Raw genomic sequence first — 16050 nt, forward strand, 5'->3', positions numbered from 1 at the left:
AAAAGCATCAATTCTACAGTGCTCACTCTTCTTTATGGTCCAGCTCTCTCATCCATACATGACTACTGGAAAAACTATAGCTTTGACTACACAGACCTTTGTTGGCAAAGGAACGACTCTGCTTTTTAATACGTTGTCTAGGTTTGTCATAGCTTTTCTTCCAAGGAGCAAGTGTCTTTTAATTTCATGGCTGCAGTCACCATCTGCAGTGATTTTGGAGCCCAAGAAAATAAAGTCTGTCACTGTTTCCATTGTTTCCCCATCTATTTGTGAGGAAGTGATGGGACCAGATGCCATGATCTTCGTTTTTTGAATGTTGAGTTTTAAGCCAGCTTTTTCACTCTCCTCTTTTACCTTCATCAAGAGGCTCTTTAGTTCCTCTTTACTTTCTGCCATTAGGGAGGTATCATCTGCATATCTGAGGTTATTGATATTTCTTCTGGCAGTCTTGATTCCAGCTTGTGCTTCATCCAGCCTAGCATTTTGCTTGATGTACTCTGCATATATGTTAAATAAACAGGGTGACAATATACAGCCTTACGTACTCCTTTTCCGATTTTCCCCTTGTTCCATGTCCAGTTCTAACAGTTGCTTCTTGATCTGCTTACAGATTTCTCAGGAGGCAGGTCAGGTGGTTTGGTATTCCTATCTCTTTAAAGAATTTTCCACAGTTTGTTGTGATCCACACAGTCAAAGGCTTTAATGTGGCCAATGAGGCAGAAGTAGATGTTTTTCTGGAATCCTTTTGTTTTTTCGATGATCCAGTGGATGTGGAAAATTTGATCTCTGGTTCCCCTGCCTTTTCTAAATCCAGCTTGAACATCTGGAAGTTCTTGGTGCAGTACTGTTAAAGCCTCCCATGGAGAATTTTGAGCATTTCTCTGCTAGCATGTGGTAGTTTGAATATTCTTTGGCATTGCTTTTTTTTGGGATGGGAATGAAAACTGACCTTTTCCCGTCCTGTGGCCACTGCTGTTTTCCATATTTGCTGGCATATTGAGTGCAGCACTTTCACAGCATCATCCTTTAGGATTTGAAATAGCTCAACTGGAATTCCATCTGCTTCACTAACTTTGTTCATAGTGATGCTTCCTAAGGCCCACTTGGCTCTGCACTCCAAGATGTCTGGCTCCAGGTGAGTGATCACACCATCGTGGTGATCTGGGTCATTTTTTGTACAGTTCTTCTGTGTATTCTTGCCATCTCTTCTTAATATCTTCTGCTTCTGTTAGGTCCATACCATTCCTGTCCTTTACTCTGCCCATCTTTACATGAAATGTTCCCTTGGTATCTCTGATTTTCTTGAAGAGATCTCTAGTCTTTTCTATTCTATTGTTTTCCTCCTTCCCATCAGGAAGCTTCCACAAGCCTCTTATCCTTCTCCATCAGAGGGCAGACAGAATGAATACCACAATCACAGAAAACTAACCACACTGATCACATGGATCACAGCCTTCTCTAACTCAATGAAACTATGAGCCATTCCATGTAGGGCCACCCAAGATGGATGGGTCGTGGTGGAGAGTTCTCTGAAAATCCTGTTTACAAGGATGAATATTTTCAATGGAACCTGAAGCTTTCACTAAGTGAAAACTTCATGACCTAAGGAGTCTTTGTAACACCAGCAAGAGTCTATGATAACATGGTTCAGGTTCTCTGGTGAGAACGTGGTTCAGGTCCTCTCATAACCCTGGAAGATGTTATCCATACACAAGTGGTCTGCTGAGTTTTCTCTACTCTCTGATCCAGGTGCCTTGCACAGCCCAGGGGAGCTAGGGCTCCCCCCTCCCATAGGAATGTAGTGCCTTTTGTGCCCTGCCCAGGTGGTGCCCCTAGTGTACTAGGGTGACTCCAGACTGGATCGCTGAGCCCTTGGGCATGTTTCTCTCCCTCCTACAGTTAGTGCTGTGGAGGATAAAAGAATGAATGGGCTGGTGGGGCTTTTCCAGGATAAGATAGAAGTGGCAATTCCAAAACCAGGCAGAGCAGGTAGCAGGGCCTACGATATCTCAGAGGAGCTGGTAACTCTTGTTTGTGACCACAGGTAAGAGAGAAGAAAGATCTTCTGTATTTTTAATATTAAGCTTTGGAGCAGTCTCAAAGGGACCAGCAAGCTGGAGATGTGTATTTAGATAAGAATGCTGATCTGCATTTAGATAAGAATGGTCTAATTTACCTTTTTTTTTTTTTTTTAAGCTTTTTATTTTGTATTGGAGTATAGCTGATTAACAAACAGTGTTGTGATAATTTCAGGTGAAGAGCAGAGTGAATCAGCCAGACATATCCATGTATCCATTCTCCCCCAAATTGCCTTCCTTTCCAGGCACAACACTGAGCAGAGTTCCATGTGCTGTGTAAGCTCTCTGGTTTGTCATTGCAGTTAGAGGGTGATGGGTGATGTTTTAAGTGTTTCTTGAAGTTTTTGGAAATATTATATACGGATGTTTAAAGTTGTATGGAGACTGAGTTAGGGAATATGAGCTCTCACTTCCTTGGTTATGTGTGTTATTGAAAAACAACTTAAAATTGGACAGTCTGATTACTAGTCAGTCTTAGACTGAACCACATGAAATTATGCTTTTGTTAGTCATAATAATAAATATTAATAATTTCATATGGTTCATTCTAATATATTTATACCCTTGGTCTTTTTCTCTAAAATCTAGTAGATTTATCTATGAAGCTATTGTTGTTTAGTCACTAAGTCGTGTCTGACCCTTTGTGACCCCATGGACTGTAGCCCACCAGGCTCCTCTGTCCATGGGTTTCTCCAGGCAAGGATACTGGAGTGGGTTGCCACTTCCTTCTCTAGGGGATCTTCCCAACCCAGGGATTGAACCCGCATTTCCTGCACTGTATGCAGATTCTTTACCACAGAGCCATAGTGAAGCCCCTGTATAATTTTGACTCTCTAACAAATATTTTAATAAACTGAGGAAGCTGCTTCAACAGGAACTGCCCTCCCTGCTCTGTCATTTTTGCAAGTTCTGATTCTGTTTTCCTGAGTTTCATTTAAAGAAGCAAAATTAAAAAAAAACAAAAAACAAAAACCAAAAAACAACTCAAGTGACTGGAATGTAGTAGAATATGGAAACTTTCAAGAAGGAATGAAATTGAAGGTAGAAGGCATCCTGTTCCATGTGGTGACTCTTAAACTCCCAGCAATATTTGAAGGAAATCCTTCATCTAAGATGATAACTCCATATTGTGGCAGTGGGGGAAAATGGGAGAGGGATCAGCCCACTTTATCTTCTTTCTTGGCTTTATTTCAGCTTATTTTTTTCCTGTTTCATTTGAGGAGGCTGCTTTATTTGGCTCAGAACGAGCTCAAGGTGTTGTGTGTGTGAGTGCTTATTTTCTTCACCTTGGAAAGCTCTTGCCTTTAAGTTCTAGGTGAAACGCTCCCAGCAGGGTGGGTACCATGTCGTGAGTCATCGAGCGTGCTATCTTTGGGAAACCATTCATAGTATATTTAGTCCTAAAAATGATTCAGATCAATAGCATCACTTTGACCATGGATTTTAGGTTGTGTTTTGAAATTTAAATTAGTATCTAAAGAAACTGTTTGAGAGTCCTGATCCAAACATCCTCCTTCAAAAAAACAAAGACACAAACAAACAAAAAAAAACCCCTACAAATCAAAACTCCCAAACAAAACAATCCTCCTGTTTTTTATAATTAGGATACAATGTTTTTATATAATTAGTTGACTTTTAAAGAAAGAAACCATTGCCACTGTGGACTGATTGATGGGCTGTAAGATATTTTTATGTATTGTGTACATATTATACATACCTCTAGCCCTGCTTTTATTAGCAAAAGTGGGATCTTGACAGTCGGTCACGTGTGTTCATTTCTGTAATGCTTGCCCTGCTGGAAATGAATCACACATCAGTGAAACTTGCTTCTTTGTGACCAGACTTCCTGGAATGGAATCCCCATCAAATTGCAGGTGGTAAGTTGAAACCAAGTATTTGACTGAATAATAACCTTTCCTAGATATTTCTTAACCTTTTAGTTATGTGTTATTTTTTGGCTACCCTGGCTCTTTGCTGCTGAGTGAGGCCTCTCTCTGGCTGTGGTGAGCGGGGCGGCTCTCCGGCTGTGGGGTGCTGGCTCCTCATCACGGTGGCTTCTCTGGTTACAGAGCATGAGTTTTCGGCACAGGGGCTCAGCAGTTGCAGCTCCCAGGCTTAGTTGCCCTGTGGCATGTGAAATCTTCCAGGGATTGAACCTGTGTCCTTTGTATTGTCAGGTGGATTCTTAACCACTGGACCACCAGGGAACTCCTCCTAGACATTTTGGGGCTGTTTGTATTGAAATGTCACAAGGTGATGATATTTTGTCTTGTTCTTACTCACACCCACATGTGGTATGTTGGTAAATCCCACCTGATCTGCCTTCAAAATGCCCTTGCCTTCTTTCCCTGGGTCCTGGGGCTGCCACCCTGAGCCACAGTCTTCCTGGGATCACTGGTCCCTTTCTTCCAGGTTCCCCCCACAGCATAGTCTGTTCTCTGTTCAGCAGCCAGGGGGACCTGTGGAGCCTCAGTCTCAGCCCTCCCTACCTGGGGTCCTGCAGGAGTCCTCCTGAACATGGGTGCAGGTCTGGGTCCTCACGGTGGCCTTCCTGGCGGCCCGAGCCGACCCCGGTCACCTGGTCACCCCTCTCCTGGCTCAGCCACATGGGCCTCTGGCGGTGCTGTGACCACCGCTGTGCTCTCTCTGGTTGGTCTCAGCCTGGGCAGGGTGCCTCCCTCAGAAATGCTCCCCCTTCCCTGATCACTTACCTGGCCAATCCCCTGACCGCCTTCAGGTCTTTGCTTAACTATATAAACCTCCTGTTAAGGGGTGAGGAGACTGTTAACTTTATTGTGGCAGTAGGTTTTGTCTCATTGACTGCTTACAGACATCTCAAGAAAAATAAATTCTCATTGCAGCACTGTTTACAATAGCCAAGACGTGGAAACAACCTAAATGTCCATTGACAGATGAGTAAAGGGGTGGCGCGCGCACGTGCACACACACACACACACGCATGCACACATGCACACACGCACACACACGCACGCACACACGCACACATGCACACACACACACACACTGGAATGCTACTCAGCCTTAGAACAAAATAATGCCATTTTCAGCAACATGGATGGACCTAGAGATTATCATACTAACTGAAAATAAGCCAGAGAAAGAAATATATCACACGATATTGCTTATATGTGGAATCTGAAAAAAAAAATCAACCTTCCTTTTTTATGTGGGTGTGTTCGTTGCTCAGTCATGTCCAACTCTTTGCAGCCTTTCTTAAAACCTACCCTGTTCGCTCCGTTTTTCCTTTACCATAGCCCTTTCACCTTTCAACTTACCATATAATTTAATTTTTTGTTGGATATAATGTTTTTTCTCTTTCCCCTCTCTGGAATGTGTCTACCATGGGCATGGGTTTTGCTTGTTTGTTGATGTGTCCCAGGCACGTGGAATATGACCTGAGGCAGAGCAGGAGCTCAGTAAATATCTGTCAGGTCCAGGAATGCTCACACGAGGGTGATGGATTGACACTTTCTGTAGGTGCCTCGTTTTTTTGTTTGTTTGTTTGTGTTTTTTTTTTTTTTTCCTGTAGGTGCCTCGTTTTAAAAATTCAAATTTGGCTTCCCTGGTGGCTCAGAGATTAAAGCATCTGCCTGTAATGCTGGAGACCTGGGTTCGATCCCTGGGTCGGGAAGATTCCCTTGGAGAAGGAAATGGCAACCCACTCCAGTATTCTTGCCTGGAGAATCCCATGGATGGAGGAACCTGGTGGGCTACGGTCCACAGGGTCGCAAAGAGTCAGACATGATTGAGCAACTTCACTTAGTGCCATTACCTTGGTTTCATACTTCATATTTTACATATCTACTATTGAGATGACTTAAAAATAATGATTGGTATAACCCACTCTGATTGTTCTGATAATGACAGGTTAGCCTCTGCCAACACCATCCAGAAATTCCATCTGATTTTTAGAGGTTTTTGATTGGGGTGAGGCTCTTTTCAGGAAAGGGCCACTCTTACATGGAAAGCAATTTCGTGCCTTTGATTCCACGTCTCTGAAACCTAGTGATAAACCAAATGAAAACATTGGACATTGTAGCTGTATGATGACTTTGCATACACCCTTTCGCACCTTTCTGTCTGGTCATTTTTGTGTCCTCTGGGGTGGGAAAACAGGCGGCTCCACAGCCTCCTCCTGCTTCACATGGGATCTTCCAGGGGCCCTTGTACAGACCTGGCTCTCTCCCCTCTTTGCCAGGTTCCTTCTGTGTCCCATAAGAATTATTTACTAGTCTTCTGCTTCTCTTCCCAACCTGCTACTTTACATCAGCTCCTTTCCTTCCAGCCTTTCTGCCTCCTGGGAAGGTCTGGGGAAACCCTGGCTATAAAACCATCACGGTGGCCTTGGGCTTTGGGTGTCTGCCTCCTGCCTGCCCTTTCCTGTTGATACAGACTGTGCTGCCTCAGGTACCTGGCCCACAGGGTTCTGGTCTCTCCACCCTTTTACTGGCTTCCTGCTCCTTCCTTACAGGCGACCTTTGTTCCAGCCAAATGGGGAGACTTGCCGTCTCTAAGCACAGCCACACCGTTCCCAGGCCAGCTCTGCAGAGACACCAGGTCACCACCCGCTCCAGACCTGCCCCGCCCCCTGAGGACCTCAGTTGTCCCTCTGTGTCCCTGTCTTAATCCTGAAAGTAACGTGCCCTCTATTTTCCCATGTGCTTCATTCATTTCAACAGCACAACTTCTGCGCCAGGTCATACACCCTGTGAAGGCGAGGACAGGGTGTTCTTTACTGTTCTATCAGACTCGACGTGTCACATGTATGAGCTCTGTAAGTGTTTCATAAAACCGTGGAATGTTACTGCTTGGAGGGACTCTGCGAATGAAAAATATGCTTAGTTTGGAGTTTCTAAAACTGCCCTGATTTTTAAATATGTTGTTTCTTGATATCTTCCATAAATATAGTTGTATTTTCCCAACAACACACCTTGATTTTTAGTTTGGAAAACTATTGCTATCAGAGATAGTGAATAGCCAGTAGTTCACCCAGTTACCTGTGTGAACTGTGATTAAAGAGGTTTCAAGGGTGGGTGAGTAGGCTCCACACACTGTCCTCCCTGCATTTTTCATGATCGTTTTATGGAGTTCATCCGGGAATTAGTCTCATAGCTTTTTCTGTTTTGAAACAGAACGGATTATGAATATAGCCTTGGTGATAAATTAGAGGGCATACTTTTTCACACTCCTTCAAACTAGAAACTTTCTCCCAGCCACAGCTCAGGTGCATCTACAGAGTAGTAATCATTCATATAGCTCAGCAAATATTTGTTGAGTGCCTGCTATGTGCCTTCCTGGTGGCTCAGATAGTAAAGAATCTATCTGCAATTCAGGAGCCCAGGGTTTAATCCCTGGGTTGGGAAGATCTCTTGAAGAATGGAATGGCTACCAACTCCAGTATTCTTGTCTGGAGTTTTATCTTTTTTCCAGGTGGAAAGTGAAAGTATTAGTCACTCAGTCACGTCTGACTCTTTCCGACCCCATGGACCACAGCCCACCAGCCTCCCCTATCTGTGGAGTTCTCCTGGCAGGAATACTGGAGTGGGTGGCCATTCCCAGAGCTGGTGGTGACAGACCACTTGCCAGTGCAGGAGACACAGTAGACACAGGTCAGATCCCTGGGTCAGGAAGACCCCGGAGGAGAGCACGGCCACCCGCTTTAGCATTCCTGCCTGGAGAACGATAGCCACAGGGTCACATGGAGTCAGACGCAACTGAAGCAACCTAGCATGCATGCATGTGCCAGGTACATAGTAGGAAGAAATCGAACAGAAGTCCACACCTTCAGGGAGCTTACGTTCCAGGAGGTGGAAGAATAGAAGAAACCAGTCAGACAGCAGGTGTGCCAGATGATGGTGAGGGCCATGCAGAGAAGGGGCTGGAGGAAGCTAGGGCAGGGAGGCGATTTCTCTGTAAAAAAGGGTGATTAACCGAGGCCTGAAGGTGATGAAGTAATGCGTTCCATGGGAAGAATATTCTAGGCGGGAAGAACAAAGCCTCTGTGTGGGAAAGGCTCACTGTATGTGTGAACCATTCCACAGGGATGCGCTTCCACAGTGCCGAAGGTGGAGGAGAGGACCGGGTGAGCTCACACGTCAAGATCAAGGGCTTTAGGGCCCTTTAGTCCTTTAAGCGAGGGTGTCTGCTGACATTTTGGGCTGGGCGAGTCTTTACTGTGCAGGGGTGCTGGCGTGCACATTGTAGGGTGTTTCACAGCATCCCTGACTGATGCCAGGAGCACCCCCACCCTTCACAAGACAGCTGAAAATGTCTCCAGATGTTACAAGATGTCCACAGAGGTGCCAGGTCATATGAAATGGAGAGCCACTGCTTTAGAGCCAAATAAGGACTCTGGTATTCGGAGTGGGTTGTTCACTTTACTAGACTCCTCTGGCGCTGTGCTGAGAACAAGGTGAAAAGGGACTGAGGCAGGAGGGCAATTGGGAGAAATCCAGGTTGGAGGGGAGAGCACCCGGAGCAGACTAGGGTGAGCTGGGGTTAGCGAGGGCGGATCAGACCTGGGATGCTTTGAAAGACAAGCCATCAGGACTTGTGACAGACTAGATCCTAGGTATAAAAGAAATCAAAAGTAGCCTCAAGGACATGGGCCCAAGCACAGAGGCTGCAGCTTCCTGGGGGATATCAAGAGTATGGTGTGAGCATGTTGTGTTTGAGAACGCTGACCATTCTCTGGGTTCTCCCTGACACACCATGGGAGTTGGGCATTCTTTCCTTGTAATGTAAAAGCCCACGAAGGTTAGTGAATGCCCAAAGGCACACAACCCACGAGGAACAGAACCAGCATTTCAGTCCAGAGATGCCTGACTGCTAACCTTTCCTGGATACACCTCAAAGTGATTTGGAGTGGTTCTTGAAGTCCCCAAGTTGAGATCAGGTATAGTATCATATTCCCTCTAGGGGTTAATTCAGCAGTGTCGTTTTTCATGAAATTCTGCTAAATGCTAACATTTCAAATGGAGACAATTACTGCTTTTTCATTTTCTTAGTGGGCTTCAGAATGAACTGGTTGGATCTCCTTGAGAGTCCCTCATGTGAAGAGTTGACTCATTGGAAAAGACTGTGATGCTGGGAGAGATAGGGGGCAGGAGGAGAAGGGGACGACAGAGGACGAGATGGCTGGATGGCATCACTGACTCGATGGACGTGAGTCTGAGTGAACTCTGGGAGTTGGTGATGGACAGGGAGGCCTGGCGTGCTGCGATTCATGGGGTCGCAAAGAATCAGACACGAATGAGTGACTGAACTGAACTGAGTGGGATTGAAAAGAAACAGAAACCTTAGACAGGATTCTGTGTAGTAAAACAAATCACCTGGTGCATTAGAAAGTAGGTGTTGTGGTAAATTGGATTATAAACACTCAGTTCAGTCACTCAGTCATGTCTGACTCTTTACAACCCCATGGACTGCAACATGCCAGGCCTCCCTGTCCATCACCAACTCCCAGAGTTTGCTCAAACTCATGTTCATTGAGTCGATGATGCCATCCAACCATCTCATCCTCTGTTGTCCCCTTCTCCTCCCGCCTTCAATCTTTCCCAGCATCAGGATCCTTTCAAATGAGTCAGTTCTTTGCATCAGATGGGAAAAGTATTGGAGCTTCAGTTTCAGCATCAGTCCTTCCAAGAATATTCAGGACCGATTTTCTTTAGGGTTGACTGGTTTGATCTCCTTGCAGTCCAAGGGACTCTCAAGAGTCTTCTCCAACATCATGGTTCAAAAGCATCAATTCTTCAGCACTAAGCTTTCTTTATGGTCCAACTCTCATATCCATACATAACTACTGGGAACACCATAGCTTTGACTACACAGACCTTTGTCGGCAAAGCAATGTCTCTGCTTTTAAATATGTTGTTTAGGTTGGTCATAGCTTTTCTTCCAAGGAGCAAGCGACTTTTAATTTCATGTCTGTGTCACCATCTGCAATAATTTGGAGCCCAAGAAAATAAAGTCTGTCACTATTTCCACTGTTTCCCCATCTATATTGCCAGGAAGTGATGGGACTGGTGGCCATGATCTTTGTTTTTTGAATGCTGAGTTTTTTTCACTTTCCTCTTTCGCTTTCATCAAAAGTCTTTTTAGTTCTTCTTTGCTTTCTGCCATGAGGGTGGTGTCATCTGAATATATGAGGTTATTGATATTTCTTCCAGCAATCTTGATCCCAGCTTGTGCTTCATCCAGCTCTGCATTTCTCATGATGTACTCTGCATATAAGTTAAATAGGGTAACAATAAACAGCCTTGATGTACTCCTTTCCCAATTTGGAACCAGTCTGTTGTTCCATGTCCAGTTCTAACTGTTGCTTCTTGACCTGCATACAGATTGCTCAGGAGGCAGGTGAGGTGGTTTGGTATTTCCATCTTTTTAAGATTTTTCCACAGTTTGTTGTGATCATCCACATAGTCAAAGGCTTTGGCGTAGTCAATAAAGCAGAAATAGATGTTTTTCTGGAATTCTTTTGCTTTTTATGTGATCTAACGGATGTTGCCAATTTGATCTCTGGTTCCTCTGTCTTTTCTAAATCCAGCTTGAACATCTGGAAGTTCTTGGTGCAGTACTGTTGAAGCCTCCTGTGGAGAATTTTGAGCTAGCGTTTTGAGAAATTTTTGCTAGCATGTGAAATGAGTGCAATTGTTCAGTAGTTTGAACATTCTTTGGCATTGCTTTTCTTTGGGATTGGAATGAAGACTGACCTTTTCCAGTCCTGTGGCCACTGCTGAGTTTTCCGTATTTGCTGGCATATTGACTATAGCACTTTTACAGCATCATCTTTTAGGATTTGAAATAGCTTAGTTGGAATCCCATCACCTCCACTAGCTTTGTTCCTAGTGATGCTCCTTAAGGCCCACTTGACTTTGCACTGTAGGATGTCTGGCTCTAGGTGAGTGATCACACCATCATGGTTATCTGGGTCATGAAGATCTTTTTTATATAATTCTTCTGTGTATTCTTACCACCTCATGTTAATATTTTCTGGTTTTGTTAGGTCCATACCATTTCTGCCCTTTATTGTGCCCATCTTTGCATGAAATCTTTCCTTGGTATCTCTAATTTTCTTGAATAGATCTGTAGTCCTTTTCCATTTCATTGTTTTCCTCTATTTCTTGGTCACTCAAAGACTCTGTGGTCAGTTGAGTTGGGATGTATATCCTGGGTCCCTCTTTTGGGGTCTACATAGACATCGGCAGACTGCTTTTCTCCCCTGATCTCACAGGCACAGGCATCATTAAAACTACTTTTCTCACCTTTGACTTGATTTCCTGAGTCCGCTGTAGTCATGGCTGTGTCTTGACATCACCTTAATCTATACATTCCCTCAAATACACATGTTTCTGAAGCTTGGGCATGATATGTGGGATGTTTTTGTTCCTCATTCACTTTTCTGCCAAACTCTTCTGATATTTTAGCTTTGCCCTCACCAGACCCTTGAGTCACGAACCTGAATGGGTTTTCATGAAATAGATCCTAAGCCCTTTTGCAAACTGCAGAATCTAAAAACAGGCTCTGTACTTCTTTCAGTTATGTAATTGTCTGTGTAAACTGTGGGGCTCAACAGAGTCATTGCAACCCGCGAGTTGTCAGCCGTTGGAACCATTGAGCCAGCCGCTGGGAGCTTTGCACCATGATTGATTTCTGTGGGTGTTCAGGAAGCCTGGAGGTGGTATGAGCAATGCTGCTCTGAAGAGCTGTCCACACGCTTCTCTGCTGTTACAGGTTGTATAATCTTGTGGTGACTTAAACTAAAATAAAAGAGAACACTGCTGTTTCTCTTTCCTCCAAGAATCACCAGTGCCCAGGGAACTGTCTTAGGGGGTCCTTGGCAGTTTCTTGTTGAGTTCTTGGCAGGGGCAGCTCATGGCCATGTGACTTGTGCAGTTATTTGGGGACCCAGCCTTGGGAGGGCTCTGTGTTTGATTTAATATTCTATTGTCACTGTCTTGAAAACCTCAAAAACAGGGGGACCCATGTCTTCCTTTGACTGTGGGCCCTGCAGATTATATAGACTGGTCCTGATCCTGAGAGCTGGCCCCAGTTCTGGACTCAGGGCTTCCAAGAGGATAAGGGAGGGAAGGATTGGGAGCTTGGGATTAGCAGAGGCAAACTATAATTTTATATATAGGATGGATAAACAATAAGGTCCTACCATATATATATATAGCACTGCCGCTGCTGCTAAGTTGCTTCAATCGTGTCCGACTCTGCGCGACCCCATAGACGGCAGCCCACCAGGCTCCCCCATCCCTGGGATTCTCTAGGCACTGCTGCTGCTAAGTTGCTTCAATCGTGTCCGACTCTGCGCGACCCCATAGACGGCAGCCCACCAGGCTCCCCCATCCCTGGGATTCTCTAGGCACTGCTGCTGCTAAGTGGCTTCAGTGGTGTCCGACTCTGCGCGACCCCATAGACGGCAGCCCACCAGGCTCCCCCGTCTCTGGGCTTCTCCAGGCAAGAACACTGGAGTGGGTTGCCATTTCCTTCTTCAATGCATGCAAGTGAAAAGTGAAAGTGAAGTCGCTCAGTTGTGTCCGACTCTTAGTGACCCCATGGACTGCAGCCCACCAGGCTCCATCCATGGGATTTTCCAGGCACGAGTACTGGAGTGGGATGCCATTGCCTTCTCCGTCTCTAGGCACAGTTATATTTAAATTCAGTATTATAACTAAATTCAATATCATGTGACAAAGCATAATGGAAAAGAAAATGAAAATGAATGTATATGTATACAGACACACGCACATATTTCCAGTGGGATGTCCACAGTAGCTGTCCTAAGTAGCCTTTTTGCTCAGGAGGAAGCTCTGTGGATCCCAGGCCCTTCTCAGGGTCTGTGTTCCACCTGAAACAAGGACTGATCATCTGTGTGTAAACCAAATCTCCACATGAGACACAACATGCTTCCTGATCAGCAGCATCGTCAGGGTGAAGGTTAACTGTGCAGTTCATTCATTCATCAAATATTAAGTGCCTCTGAAATGCTGCTCACTGTGCTAGGAGGAGCGGGTGGGTGGTGCCTTACTTTAGGTTTCCTCCATAGCAGATCCCAGGACCGAAGATTTGAGTGGGCATGAGTTACTAGGGCGAAGATCCCAGGAAAACCGGCAGGAGCGGGGAGACGTGAGACAAGGGAATGAAGAAAGCCAGTAATGGGTGTGTTACCACAGAGGGTGCCCCATGGGCATCCGGGGTGCAGTGCCCTTGGGGACCTCTGGAAGACCTGTAGAACAGGCCTCAGAAGTGTCCCATGAAAGGGTGTGCAGCTTGACTGTTACCTGCTCTTGTTGGAGTCCATTGCTGCAGAACTCACAGATGCAGAGGGTAGGCTCTATAGGCATTGTTATTTAGATCTTTGCTTTATAAGTGTTCATCTGCACAAAACCTCTGAAGGGTACATTGAGGAAATTTTATCTCTGTAAAACACAATTTTGTATAGCTTTAACATCAACATAGTTTTCTCATTTCCTTACTTCATTTCAGGATTGATGCTGTTATATTTAAAAAAAAAAAAAAAAGGCTCCTTTCCAGGCCACCCTGGTGGCCTTGGTAGTGACCGTAGAAGGGAACAGTGGGGCTCATTCAGCAGGAGACCACCTCTGCTTGCTGTGCAGTTATTTCATACATGGTCCTGAAGCTCACCTACAAAAATTTGTGAGCGGTTAGTGTATCTGTGCACACATGGTGTCACAGAGTGTCAGCTTTCACCTTGGTCAGTGATGAGATGGCCTGATTCCATGGTATTTAGAAAGTTAGCTTTTCTCTGGAAACTTTTTTATACCCAGCTCAGGTTTAGGTTAGAAAAACAGTCTTAAAAACAAATTCCAACAACTCCTACCATAATGAGAATTAAGTGGAAAATTCCAGTTTGTATCAACTGTCCATTTCTTAATGAAATTGGTGAAAGTGAAGGTGAAGTTGCTCAGTCGTGTCCGAATCTTTGTGACCCCATGGACTGTAGCTCGCCAGGCCCTCCATCCATGGCATTTCCCTGGCAAGAATACTGCAGTGGGTTGCCATTCCCTTCTCCAGGGGATCTGCCCAACCCAGGGATCAAACCCAGGTCTCCCGAATTGTGGGCAGACGCTTTACCTTCTGAGCCACCGGGGAAGCCAATGAACTCATTAGTCAGATTCTTTTCAGCTGAGTCTCAGACTCACTTTGATGCAGGTGTGAGTCATCTTCAGTCATGTTAAAATGCAGATTCCGCATTTCTAACAAGCTTCCAGACAGTGCTGATGCAGCTGGCCCTCTGGGGAACCAGGTCTGGAACAACCTGCTTTAGGATCCACCTTGTTTGACTGTGAGGGTAAAGCTATGCCTGGAGGAGGGATGGACTGCTTTGGGAAAAAGGAGACTTTTAGAGATAAAGTTTCTGATTCAGAAAACCATTTTCATACTAGCATGATGACTTGTGTGGCTGTCTTCCCAGAATCAGATGAAATGGAGTACTGTGGTGAAGGAGGAAGTTCTTGGCTTTGTGACTTTGATTGGAAAACATCTACACTGCTTCTCTTTATCTGAGGGGAGTTCCTCAAAGCTTACAGGCTCCTGAAGTAACCGAATCTGAAGTCCTTGCAGAGGACATCAAACACTCAGGACTTCAAATGGAACCCTTGCTCAAAGGTACAAAAAGCAAGGTTACAGATTTGAGCCAGAAGGGGCCTTGATGTTAGGGAAAGAACTGGTAGAGATTACAGAAACATTTCAGGCAGTAATTGCAAAGACGGAACTCTCTTCTCCTTAGCAACAGTCTTTGCAAGGGGAGTAGAAGCTTGGAATAGCAGCGGTCCCTATGGAGAAACCTATGTGCAGACAGAATCGAAAGCAATTGAAACAAATTCGCACTAATGACTTTGGGAACCAGAGTGCTCTGAGAATTAAAGAAGAGGGCTTTATTATCAGGGGTGACCTCTAGATTGCAATTGAAATGACTGTTGGGCACATAAATGGACACCTAGGTGGGATGGTGGGAGGACTGTATAATGTGGGTGGTATTCAGTGAATTTCTTTATCTTAGACTTTGGATGAAGAAAAATCTTTCCTCTGCTTCTTGCAAGCTCAAGTAGCGACAGATGGTTCTTATTTTCTTGCTGGTTTCTGTTTCCAGAGGAATAAAATAAGAATTGGTGTTCAGAATTCAGCCTAGGCAAAGATGCTTATATTTGGGTGGACAATTTAGGAACAAAAGGACATTGGCTATAATGATTAAACCAAGGCTAAGAGGGGCTATGGAAATTCACAGAGGCAAGGGCTGGACAGAGCTACTCCTGTGACCTTGGGCAGGCTATGATCCTCTTTGAGCACCAGTTTACTTTCCTGTAATGATGGGAATAATGCCTCCCATTGGTGGTTTGGAGATAATGGTCCTGAAATGTGTAGCAGAATATTTGGTCCATAGGTTTTCAGTAAGTGGAAGAGTTGTTTTAGAAAGATATCTTGAGATAGAGCTCATGACTAGATTTCAGGACAAACACTGGAGTTCTGGAGTTTAAACTTGAATTTCCTCAATTGGGTAGAGCAACCAAGAACAGGGATTGTAGAGACTACCAGATGTCAAGAAAGCAAGATGCTCAGGGTACTAGGACTACTGGTAAATTAACATTTTTCATAAATGTGACTAAATGCTTACAGAGCTTTCCGCATATTGAAATAAGAGGTGAGTGTCATCATTAGAAAAGAGTTGTGATTATTAAAAACTTACAGAATTCCTCGGTGGTTCCAGCCCAAAGACTGTATAAGCCCCTCTAGTTCCATTTCTTCTGATCACCTTGTAGCAGAGAGACTGTGCTGTTGCCGACCCACGGCTCACTGGCTGCCCGCTGCGCCAGCCCCCAGAGTCTCTAGAACCTACCCTGGGCATGTGCTCTTCAGTGTGGGAACCACTTGCCCTGAGAGGTTATTGGACACCTGACATGTAGGTGGTCTAAGTTGCTTGCAA

At 44.9% G+C, this 16050-nt stretch overlaps 1 protein-coding gene and 1 long non-coding RNA gene across 11 annotated transcripts in view; one reads left to right on the top strand and one right to left on the bottom strand.

Moving 5' to 3' along the window:
- Positions 1–16050, top strand: part of PLCB4 (phospholipase C beta 4) — a 473260-nt gene that overhangs the window by 136296 nt on the left and 320914 nt on the right. Inside the window, exon 3 of one of the 10 annotated variants that reach the window (XM_055543370.1) lies at positions 14542–14735. The exons of 8 other annotated variants lie outside the window; for them this stretch is intronic. The gene's annotated coding sequence lies outside the window, so the exon portion shown is untranslated. Of the gene's footprint in view, positions 1–14088; positions 14736–16050 lie in introns of those variants that run through there. One more of the 10 variants, XM_055543371.1, reaches the window with a different exon arrangement.
- LOC129625267 (uncharacterized) lies at positions 11768–14089 on the bottom strand. Its single transcript, XR_008701301.1, has 3 exons — positions 13948–14089; positions 13388–13525; positions 11768–11857 (listed from the first exon to the last, which is right to left on the bottom strand). It is a non-coding gene; the product is annotated as an uncharacterized LOC129625267 (long non-coding RNA).

This window comes from Bubalus kerabau, chromosome 13 (genome assembly GCF_029407905.1).
Source record: "Bubalus kerabau isolate K-KA32 ecotype Philippines breed swamp buffalo chromosome 13, PCC_UOA_SB_1v2, whole genome shotgun sequence".
NCBI lineage: Eukaryota > Metazoa > Chordata > Mammalia > Artiodactyla > Bovidae > Bubalus > Bubalus kerabau.